Below are 10,047 nucleotides of genomic sequence, written 5' to 3'. Positions count from 1 at the left end.
TGGGGCGAGAAGAAGAGGATGGGATGGAGATAACGGTTGGGAAAAAGAAGGGGCGAGAGGGAGACCAGGGCACTGAGGGAGAAGAGGGGAATAGGGGATGGAAAGAAGATGGAAGAGGAGGAGGTGAGCAGCAGGGAGCGGTGAGAAGGGGAAGAGACGAGAGGGCGTAGAGAACCGAATGGGAGGAGAGGACGGGAGAAGTGACGGGGAGAAGGGAAGGGAACCGGGACGGGGGCGCGGCGCGGCGCTGCGGCCGGATCCGGAGCCGGGGCCTGGGGCCGGGAAGTGGAGGGGCGGAGGGAGGCCGGGCGGGCGCCGGGGGGAAGGGGGGGCGGCGGCGCGGAGCGCGGGTGGGGGCGGGGGCGGGGGCTCCGCGGGCGGAGGGGCGGGGGCTCGGGTTACCGCGCGGAGGGCGGGGGGAGGGGAGGGGAGGGGGCGCGGGGCCGCGGCAGCGAAGCTCGCATCCTCGGCGGGGCGGCTGTGCAGGAGGCGGCGCCCGGGCGTCAGCGGACGGACCGATCGACGGCCAAGGGCGCGCGGACCGACGGCGGCTGCCCGGAGGGGATCGCGGGCCTCGGAGACAGCGACTGCGGACGATGCGCGGCCCCAGGCCCCGCGCGAGCGGGCGCTGCCCGGGGGGCTGACCGCGGCCGGACGGCGCCCCAGCACCGGGCGAGGGAGCCCGCGTCGCGCGGAGGTCAGTGCCCGCGCCCGCCCGGCCCGTCTGGCCGCTCCCGCCCTGCCCGCCGGCCTCCCCTGGGCTGCGGCAGCGGCGGCGGAGCCGGGGGCTTTGTTCTGAGCCGGAGACAATGGGGGAGGGGGGGCCTGGGCCTGCGGGACCCGGGCGAGCGTGAACGTGAGCGTGGGGGCAGGGCCTGGGGGTCTTTGTGTGCGTGTGTCATCGAGTCGGGGAGGGTGGCGGCGTGAGCGTGCGCCGGGGGTGTGGGGTGCGACAGCGTTGTGTTCCAGTGCATCGTCGGAGTGTGTCAGTGCGTGTCACTGGGAGGTTGTGTGTCCCTGGGCGTCTCTCTGGCTGTGTGTGCATGTGCGTGTCACTCTGAGGGTGTGAGGGTCAGAATGACCGTGTGTCATGGTGAGCGAGTCCCTGTGAGGGTGTGTTGCCCGCTCTGTGGGAGCCCATGTGTCAGAATGTGGAGGATGGGTGTGTGACAGAGACCAACTGAGACAGAGACAAAGAAACTGAGGGGGGAGAAGTACAGAGAAGCAGAGGAGAGGCAGGCACAGCCTGAAGTGGATGGAGGGGGGGTCACCCAGACGTGTTCTGAGTGGGAGATTCGAGCAACTGGGAGTTTGTGTCTGGGATACCCAGCTCAGAATCCCGTGCAGGGGACAGAGCAAGGTCACCGCAGGCGTGGGTCCCACGTGGAGGGGGTGGGGAGAGGGAGGTCTAGAAGCACAATGAACTCAGTGTGGCGGGCTGGGCCCACAGCCACAAGGTCATAGGCCAGAAAAATATTGTCGCTTATGTCAACTTCTCAAATACCCATAGGGACACAGTCATAGCCCTACTCAACCCACAAGAGGACACAGTCCCAGGGAACACACATCCTCAAGAGATACCCTCACAGCCATCATACACTTCCAGGAAGCCCACCCCCAGGAAGCACCCCCAGTCAGAACCAACACACACCTACAGCAGACTCTATCAAGCCAACACACACCTACGGAAAATGCTCTCATGACAACACACACCCACAGCAGAAATGCTGCAACCAACATACTCCCACCGGTTCATTGTCAAGGCCAACACATACCATGGAAGACATTGTTACTGCTAACACTCTCCAGAAACACTGTCACCAGCAACAAACAAGTAGACCAGCACCTCTCAGGAGACATTGTCACTGCAATCCACATCCATCAGAAGCACTGTCACAACTGTCACAGCACATCTTATTAGGTTTACTTCCTTGGAGCTGCCCATACATAGTGGGTGTCCTAGAAGCCTGTCACTAACAGGAGGCTGTGCCACAGTTGCCCTTAGCACACAGCCACTTGTACAACCCCCAGGAGACAGTCATGGATGGCATGCACACCACAGGAAGAACTGTCCCAACTTCTGAATAAACTCTGCTTAACTTATCAAGCTCACACCATCACCCCTTCTCATACGTAGATCTCCCAGGTATACCCTCTTGTTCCCTGAAAACTTCGAGATCTGGATAGTGTATCCTGCCATGGTTTCTCAGTGTCCTTCAACACCACAGCTTCACAGATTCTTGACCTCCTTAGCTCCTGTTACCTTCCTCCCTCCCAGGACCACTCTGTAGAACTATTCCACCTTTAAAATTCTAAACTCTTGCATTCCTCTCTCTACCCACAACCTCCTATATCCTTCCAGCTTTCAGATGTTCTCGCTCCCATTACACTCTTTGACCTCATAATGACCTCTTGCCCTTGACCTCTTTGTTTTCTCCTACTCTGTTCCTTTCTGACTTTGTGCTTTCTTTCCAGCTCATATGCTAAGGATCATCCCTTCAACCACTCCTTGGCCACTGTGCTTCCTTGTCTTCTATACTCATCCCTCAAATTATTGCCCCTAACTAGAATGATTTCTCAACCACACCAGGGGACGCTTCTATAAATTCATACTTCTAAAAAATTCAAACCTCAACTGGGCCCTTCATAAATAAATAGATGAATTTTTTTCTATTTTCTTCACACTCATTACCCCACATCCCTCACACCATTGTTTTCAGTAGATTAATTAATCAAAACACTCATTCATTCATTTAACAAACACATACTAGGCACCTACTCTGCTAGGCATTGTGATGGGAGTTGGCAGCACAAGTGTGAACAAAATGGACATGGTCCTTATCCTCATGGAGCTTACAGGCTGTGGAGTGAGTGTTGTAACACAGCAGCACACAGCAGAGTAACCTAGGCCAGTGTAGGGAGGTCAGAAGAGGCTTTCTGGAGGAAGTGGCATTTAAACTTAAACTTGATGGAGTGGGTGGAGAATATGCCAAGCCAAGGGAGCAGCATGTAAAAGCCCACATGAAGGAAAATAGTGTGTGTGTGAGGGATAAAGCAGTTCAGTGAGCCTGACACTTACAGCATGAGGTGACGAGAGAGGGAGAGTCTGTGGGAGAGGTAAATGGAGGCTTAGACCATGCAGGGTCTAGGAGGCCACAGAAAGAAATTCATTTAACCCAAGAATAATGGAGAGTCACCAAATCATTGGAAGCTTGGAGCGATATGATCAGATTCATTTTAGAAATACCACTCTGACAGCCATGTGGAGACTGGAGAAAGAGCCTGAGAAGAAGGACAGTTGGCTGTTGCAGAAACTCTGGAGGGTATAACACTGGCCTGAACTGGAGTAGTGGCCGGAGAGAAGGAGAAAGTGGATGGTTTCAAGAGCTCTTTAGGCAGTGGGATCAGCAGGGCTCATGACAAAGCAGACATGGTGGGGTGAAGGAAAGGAAGGAATTAAGAGTGGACAACCTGGTCTTCTGGCTCACTGAGGAAATTGAGGCCATCTGTTTTGAATTCCCTCAGATTTCTGCCTCCTCCCTCAAATTTATCTGCATCCTCTTCAATCTTTTCTCCTTCCTTCCTATAAGAACGAAGTGCTGTCTCTTCTGCTTAAGGCCAATCCTCTACCTGTGTTACGGATCCCATCCCCTTCCTCTTCCACAGGGACCTCACTCAACTGATTATTCCATGTGTTTCCCATGTCTCCAGTTCCTTCCTTTCTCCCATTCCTCCTGGGAGGACATAAAGATCCTCCAGCCTCTCCTATCTTTCTTTAACCCTGTAATACCCCGTTAACTAAGAGGCTTCCTCACTTTTCTTCACTGTCACATTTTGTGAAAGAGTCTTCTGCATATAGCTGTTCGCACTTCCTCACTTCCCATTTGTGCCTGCCCCTCAAATGTAACTGCTTTCCCTAGGAGAAAGTAACATCTCTTCTGCTCAATCTGGAGGATCTTTTCAAAAGTCCTTAACTGCCTGACCTCTCGGAAGGAGCTGACATTATTGACCATTCTTTTCTCCTTGAGTTGTTTTTGTTGTTTGGCTTCTGAGCCATGATTTTATTCTATCAACATTTAACAGGCAAATAAGTGGAAAGTTACATTATGGTATGTATCTCTTCTGGAGCTCCTCCTAGCTGTTCTCTCAGTCTGCTTTGAGGGATCCTTTGTATGCCCCCTGAATGTCACTGTTCCTTAAAGTTCTGGCTTGGACCTTCTTATTGTCTCACTGTATACACACCTCTAGGTAATCAATTTCATTCATTTTTCAAGGCTGTTATTAACATCTATAGGCTGATGACTCACAGACATCTCTCTTCTAGGCCACATTTCTGCATACCTGCTGCATGCCTGCTCTTTACTGTATAGCTCCCTTATCATGTGCAAACCTGATCTCATCATTCCTCCCTTCCCCGAATGACCATCCCCACTCAGGTTGCAAGCTGGAATCCCAGAAATTAACTGTAACCATTCCCTTCTCCACATATCCCATAATCCAGAAATCCCTTGGAACGTGTTGGTTCTATCTTCTCTCCAGCAATCTCTGATATCCCATCCCCTTTTCTCCATCACCTCTGCTGTTGCCCTCATCTACCATCTTTTCACATGAATTTTTGCAAGAGCCTCCTAACTTTTCTTTCTACACTTCTCTTCCTTCTTTCAATCCATTCTTTTCATTGGAGTAACAGACACCTTCCTAAAGTACAAATCCAACTATGTCACTCCCTGCTCAGCATTATTCAAATGCCTTCCATTTTCCTTGAACAAAATCTTTTCTTTTTAACAAAGGTTATGAGATCATAGTCTGACCCCCCCCAGGCCTCCTAGTCTCATCACCTGTCCCATTTCCCTAGCCCCCTCACATTTTGAGTTTCAGCCATATTGAATTTCCTGTAGTTCACCAAAGACACTACATTTTTCCATGCTTCTGACCCTTTGCACATACTGCTCTGCCTGCCTGAAAGGCCCTTCACTCCCTTCTCCTCCTGGCTTTTCCCTTCCCTTCCTCATATCTGGTCTCAAACCCTGCCTTTAATGACTCCACCAGGCAGGCTTGAACTCTGTGTTTCGTTGTTGTCATTGCCTCTTCCCTGTCTTATCTCCCCAAACCGCGCTGGGACCTCCTTGATGGCAAGAGTGCATATTACTCATCTTTGTGACTCAGGGTCCCACACAGGTGCTTGGCTGTGAACAAAATGAATGAATACATGGGTACCTCACAGCACATCCCTCACCCTCGTTCACTCTTCAGAAGACTGACACCTAGTCTCAGCTGCCCACATAATTAAGAAATTTTCACACTACTCACTTACTCTGCTGGAGACACTTCCACTCCCCTCACCTACAATTTATTCTTCCTTCGTCTCCCTCGATCCTCTTCCTCACCCTTATCTGTACTTTATCTTTCATTCAGTTAGCAAATATTTAAGAAGTACCAGAAGTTTGCAGACCCAAATCCATTGAGCCAGGTGTCTACTGGGGCTCTGGGAAGGGATGGAAGAAGCAGAAGCTGTGCCAGACTACAAGGCATTACAGTGCCTCACCAGATTCTTTCCCCAGAGGTGTCCTAGGCTGCTCCTTCCTTTAATGCCCTCTTAGCCCACGGACTCACCCACCCTGAGCCCTCCAACTCCTGGCATCCTGGCCTCAGTCCTCCCCATATTAGGTTCCTTGATTCTTGTACTCTTTTCCTCTTCCCTCTCCTGCCTGTCAGTGGTAACAGAGGCAAGACTGGACTCTCTCTTCTCTGATGCCCTGGTATCTGCTAGGAAAAGCCCCTCCCAGGGGTTCATGCTATTGTCTCCTAGCTTCTTCCCAGCTTCCTGCTGACCCCCCTTCCTTCAGCTCCTGTATCCATCTTCCCTAGGTAACCTTCTGACACCAGGCCACTTTCAACCACTGCCACTTGGGAGGGGCTTCCATTTCCCTGTGTCTCCTGGTGAAAGGGCACCTCCTCTAGGAGGTCCACCTGGAACTTCCAAGCCCTTCTCTGCTCACTTAGTATGTTGCAGTGTCCTTGTTATTTTTTTCTCTTTCTAAGCTACTGGATAGAAGAAGCTTGTTATCTCTCAGAGCCTAGAACACACCTCTTATATGGATGGTGAGAAAGAAAGAAGGAAAGGAAGAAAGAGAAGAAAGAGGGGAGAGGGAGCCACACTTTAGACTTTCCAGACACACTATTTATGGCCTGGATGACTTAGCTTCTTTGAGCTCCCCTTTCATCAGGTGAAAATGGAGGTAGCAGTATCTCAAGAGAGTTGTTTTGGGGATTCAGAAGGAAAATTATTAAGTGTTCAGCTATTAACTTAGTTAATTTTACTTCTACCATCTCGGCCCCTCTACTATGCTGTCCTACCCTCAGCTTCCCACTTTTCCAAATTTGTTCTTCTCCTTCAACATTCTGGTTGCTACATCTCCAACTTTTCTGCTAGCTCTGGCCTTGCTGGCCTCTTCTACAGCCTAGACCCTGATTGTCAGGGTCAGAATTTAGGGCAACCCTTGCTGCATGTCACTACCCCGTGCCCCAGCTCCCTCACCCTGCCCTGCCCGTCCCTGCCGAGTCTCCCTACCTGTGAACATCATGAAGGAAAGGACTTGATCTGTCCATGTCACCTCTATCTCTAGGGCTTAGTATGGCATTTGGCACATGGTAAGTCTTCAACAAGTATTTGTTGAATAACAGATTTATCAATGAATCACTTCACATGTGTACCCTACGACCTCCTCTCCCCTCTCCATTTTTTCTTTGTCTCCTGGAGGCCTCCAGTCATCCTCCATGTTCCTTCCCCTCTCTTACCACCTGCCCCCGTGCTCACCTGGACTGACAATTGTCTCAACATTGAGCTCCTCCTCCTCTCACCCACCCTGCACACACTGCCAGATGTATTCTCCTAAAACAGAACTTTGATCATTCTCCTTCCCTGCTTTGCTGCCTGACCAGTTATATGAGCTTTTATCAGGGCATCCCGAGCCCTCCAGCAGGCAAGCAGTGTGGTCTAACAGAAAGCACTAGCTTTGGAGTCTGTCAGGACTGCATTCTAGATCATTCTAAATGTCTCTCTGCTACCTTCTTTGAGACCTCAGTTTCCTCATCTGTGAAATAACACTTACTGCAGAGTTACTGTGTGTGTGTGGCACACAACAGCAGCAGCTAACATTTAGTGAGCGTTCACTGTGTGCTGGACATTGTGCTATGTTTATTGTTAGCATTATTTCATTAACTCTCATATCAACCATTTAAGGTAAGCACTTTAAACCCCAGAGGTTTAAGAGGAAACTAACACTTAGAATGTTTGGTAACTTGCCTAGACTCATGCTTAAGTGGCCGAGTCAGGATTTGAACTCCAGCCTGACAGTCGAGCCTGCCTTCTTAACCACTATAATAATATCTCATGCTCACATACTTATAAAGCTTACTATGTGCCAGACACTACTCTGACAGCCAAATACAATGTAGTAGGTATTATTATTGTCCTTATTTATAAATGAGGAAATGGAAGCACTGAGAAACTAAGTGGCTTGCCCAAGGTCACACAGCCAGTAAGTGAAACTGGGAACCAAATCCAGCTGGCTTGGCCCTGGAGTCTGCATCTTAACCACTATCCTGTCCTGCCTTGCTATGATATATTGTCTCCCTATTCTAGGGGTGTAGTAAGCATGTATTGGTGAATGAATCCATGCTGATGTCTGCTCTATGGCTGGCTATTGGTTGATCCATTCTTTCTCATTTCCCACTGCAAGAGGCTTGTGCCCTTAGTACTCTTCTGGCACAATTTTCTCCATGATCACTAGAGATCTCCTCACTGCTAAATTTAGTGTCCACTTCTCAGCCCTTATCTCACTTGAATTCTCAGCAGCATTGGACATTATCGATCCCTTTCTTTTTTGAAATGTTTTCTCCCTTAACTTCTGTGATACTGCCCCCAGGAAGAATAAAGGTCTCTTCAACCTACTGCTTAATGTGACTAGTTCTCAGGGTTCTGTCCAAGACTCTCTGCTCACTCTACACATTCTATCTGATGGAGTCTCTAAGGCCACAGCTTTCAGTTACCCCATGATTTGTCCAAATCCACATCTCCAACCCTGGTCTCTATGCTAAGCTGCAGGCTTGCAAACCCAGCTGTGCTTGAATATCTTCACATGGGGATCCCAACAGTCACCCCCCAAAATGGCTTTTTCTCTGCAGTGTCCAAATGGAACCACTTTAGTAACCTGGCCAGAACCCTGGTAGGCAGGCCGGAGTCTAGAGTCCTTCCACTCTCTCATCTTCCTGGAGAGTCAGTGACCAAGTCTTCTTACCTTCACCTCCTCACATCTTTCATGTCTGTATCCTCAGCCTCACCGCTGCTAACCCGGACTCTCCCAGAGGCCTCATTCTTCACCTCTCTCCTCCAGATTCTCTTCCTTTTTCAGGCCTCCGTTGCCCTGCGAGGACTCTGTCCCCTCAACTTCCCTGTAATTTCTTATTCTCTCCATCTTTCTCTCCTCCCTGAATCTCAGGCAACATAGACTACATAGTCCTGCGACCAAATTAAGGCTGTGTTAACTCAGGAAAATTGTTTCACTCTGAGTCTCAATTTCCTTGTTTGCAAATGGAAGCCGGGATTCCTTCCTCACAGGGTTGTTATGGTGATTAAATGAGATACTGTCTGTGAGTTGCTTGGCACAGGGCCCGGCGCACCATAAAAGCTCAGAAAATAGCCTTTTCCTCTGCCTCTTTTGCTCACATCTGTCCTCAGCTTCTCCCTGGAGTGCTTCCTGGGAACCAGTCCTCAGGAGGGACAGAGCCAGGCCCGGGCATTGCTCTGGCCACCGTCCTATGGGGCTGTCCCAGGGATATCCAGGGAAGCTAGTTTGTTAGCTGTCTCCTCCTCCCTCCTGAGCCCCCTCCTCCTTCTTCCAGCTCTGGCCCAGCACGCACCGGTGGGGCTGTGGCTGTTCCTGCCTCAACTCACCTCCCCTTTCTGAATTAGCTCTGCTCCCTCTTTCGTCTGCCATACACAGTCACTCTCCCTCAGTCTTGTTCCCTGTCATCCCCCTACCAGAACCTCTTCTCACTTCCTCTTTCTTTTATGCCTGGCCCTGTATCCTCACCCCTTTGCTCACTGAGGCTACCCTCTTCTTCCTCCACTTCTAGCCCATCTGCCTTTTGTGGCGCCCCTCCTCACCCCTGTTGTCTTTCTGCCCCTCGCTGGCCCTGGGACAGGAAGTTGAGGGAGGAGGCCTGGGTGGTGCCAGCTCCCCCAGCCTGCTTCCCCTTCAGCGCCTCGGGCCACTCCTCTACTTCCTCCTGGAGCACCCCCTTCCCTTGTAGTCCCCCTGCTCCTCCCCCCCAGCCCACCTCTCTTTCCTCTCCCATGTTCCCCCTGCTTCCAGGTCCTGTAGACACACAGGCTGGGGGTGTGAGGGAAGCTCTGTTGGTGAGGGAGGGGGAATTGACATCACGTTTCAGGCCCCAATGAACAGTCTTGCCCCTCCCCCTCCTAATGAGAACCAGCTGTGGTTCCAGAGGCCCAGATGTGGGGATGGAGGAGGAGAGCAGGATGGAGTCAGAGGACCAAGTAGCAGGACCGGGGACAGAGTGAGGGCACGTAGCAAGGCAGAATCAGGTGGGAGAAGAGCCATGACAGATTTGGAAGAAGGAAGAAGACAGATCTAGGCAGGAGGCAGCACATGCTGGGGAAAGAGACAAGATGGAGGGGCAGGCCAGATCTGGGGAAGGGATGGGACAGACCTGGATGGGGAAAGATACAAGAGCAGGGAGGAGGAGCCAGTCTCAGGGAAGAGGAGTGAGAAACACTGGACGGACTTGGGGAGATGGTGCAGGGGAGAGCTGGAGCGAGCATGAGACGGTCTCGGGAGAGAGTCTGGAGTTCGAGTTTGGAACTGGAAGGCTTGCAGCAGGAAGTGATGAGGCACAGTCCAGACAGAGGCCCCAGGGACCTGGAGGTCACAGCTGCAGCCGCAGAGCTGACCACGAGTGCCCCGGCAGCATGTGCGAGAGCATGCCTGCGTGTGGGTGGGTCTTCAAGTGTGAGTGCATGCT

General features: G+C 51.3%; 1 protein-coding gene across 1 annotated transcript in view; it reads left to right on the top strand.

The window, feature by feature from the left end:
* The first annotated feature begins 432 nt into the window (after positions 1–432).
* The window catches only part of DCHS1 (dachsous cadherin-related 1), a 34,519-nt gene continuing 24,904 nt past the window's right edge, over positions 433–10,047 (top strand). The window contains exon 1 of the mRNA XM_016920276.3: positions 433–697. The gene's annotated coding sequence lies outside the window, so the exon portion shown is untranslated. The remainder of the gene's footprint in view (positions 698–10,047) is intronic.

Source organism: Pan troglodytes, chromosome 9 (genome assembly GCF_028858775.2).
Source record: "Pan troglodytes isolate AG18354 chromosome 9, NHGRI_mPanTro3-v2.0_pri, whole genome shotgun sequence".
Lineage (NCBI taxonomy): Eukaryota > Metazoa > Chordata > Mammalia > Primates > Hominidae > Pan > Pan troglodytes.
This window is presented reverse-complemented; position numbering and strand designations above follow the sequence as displayed.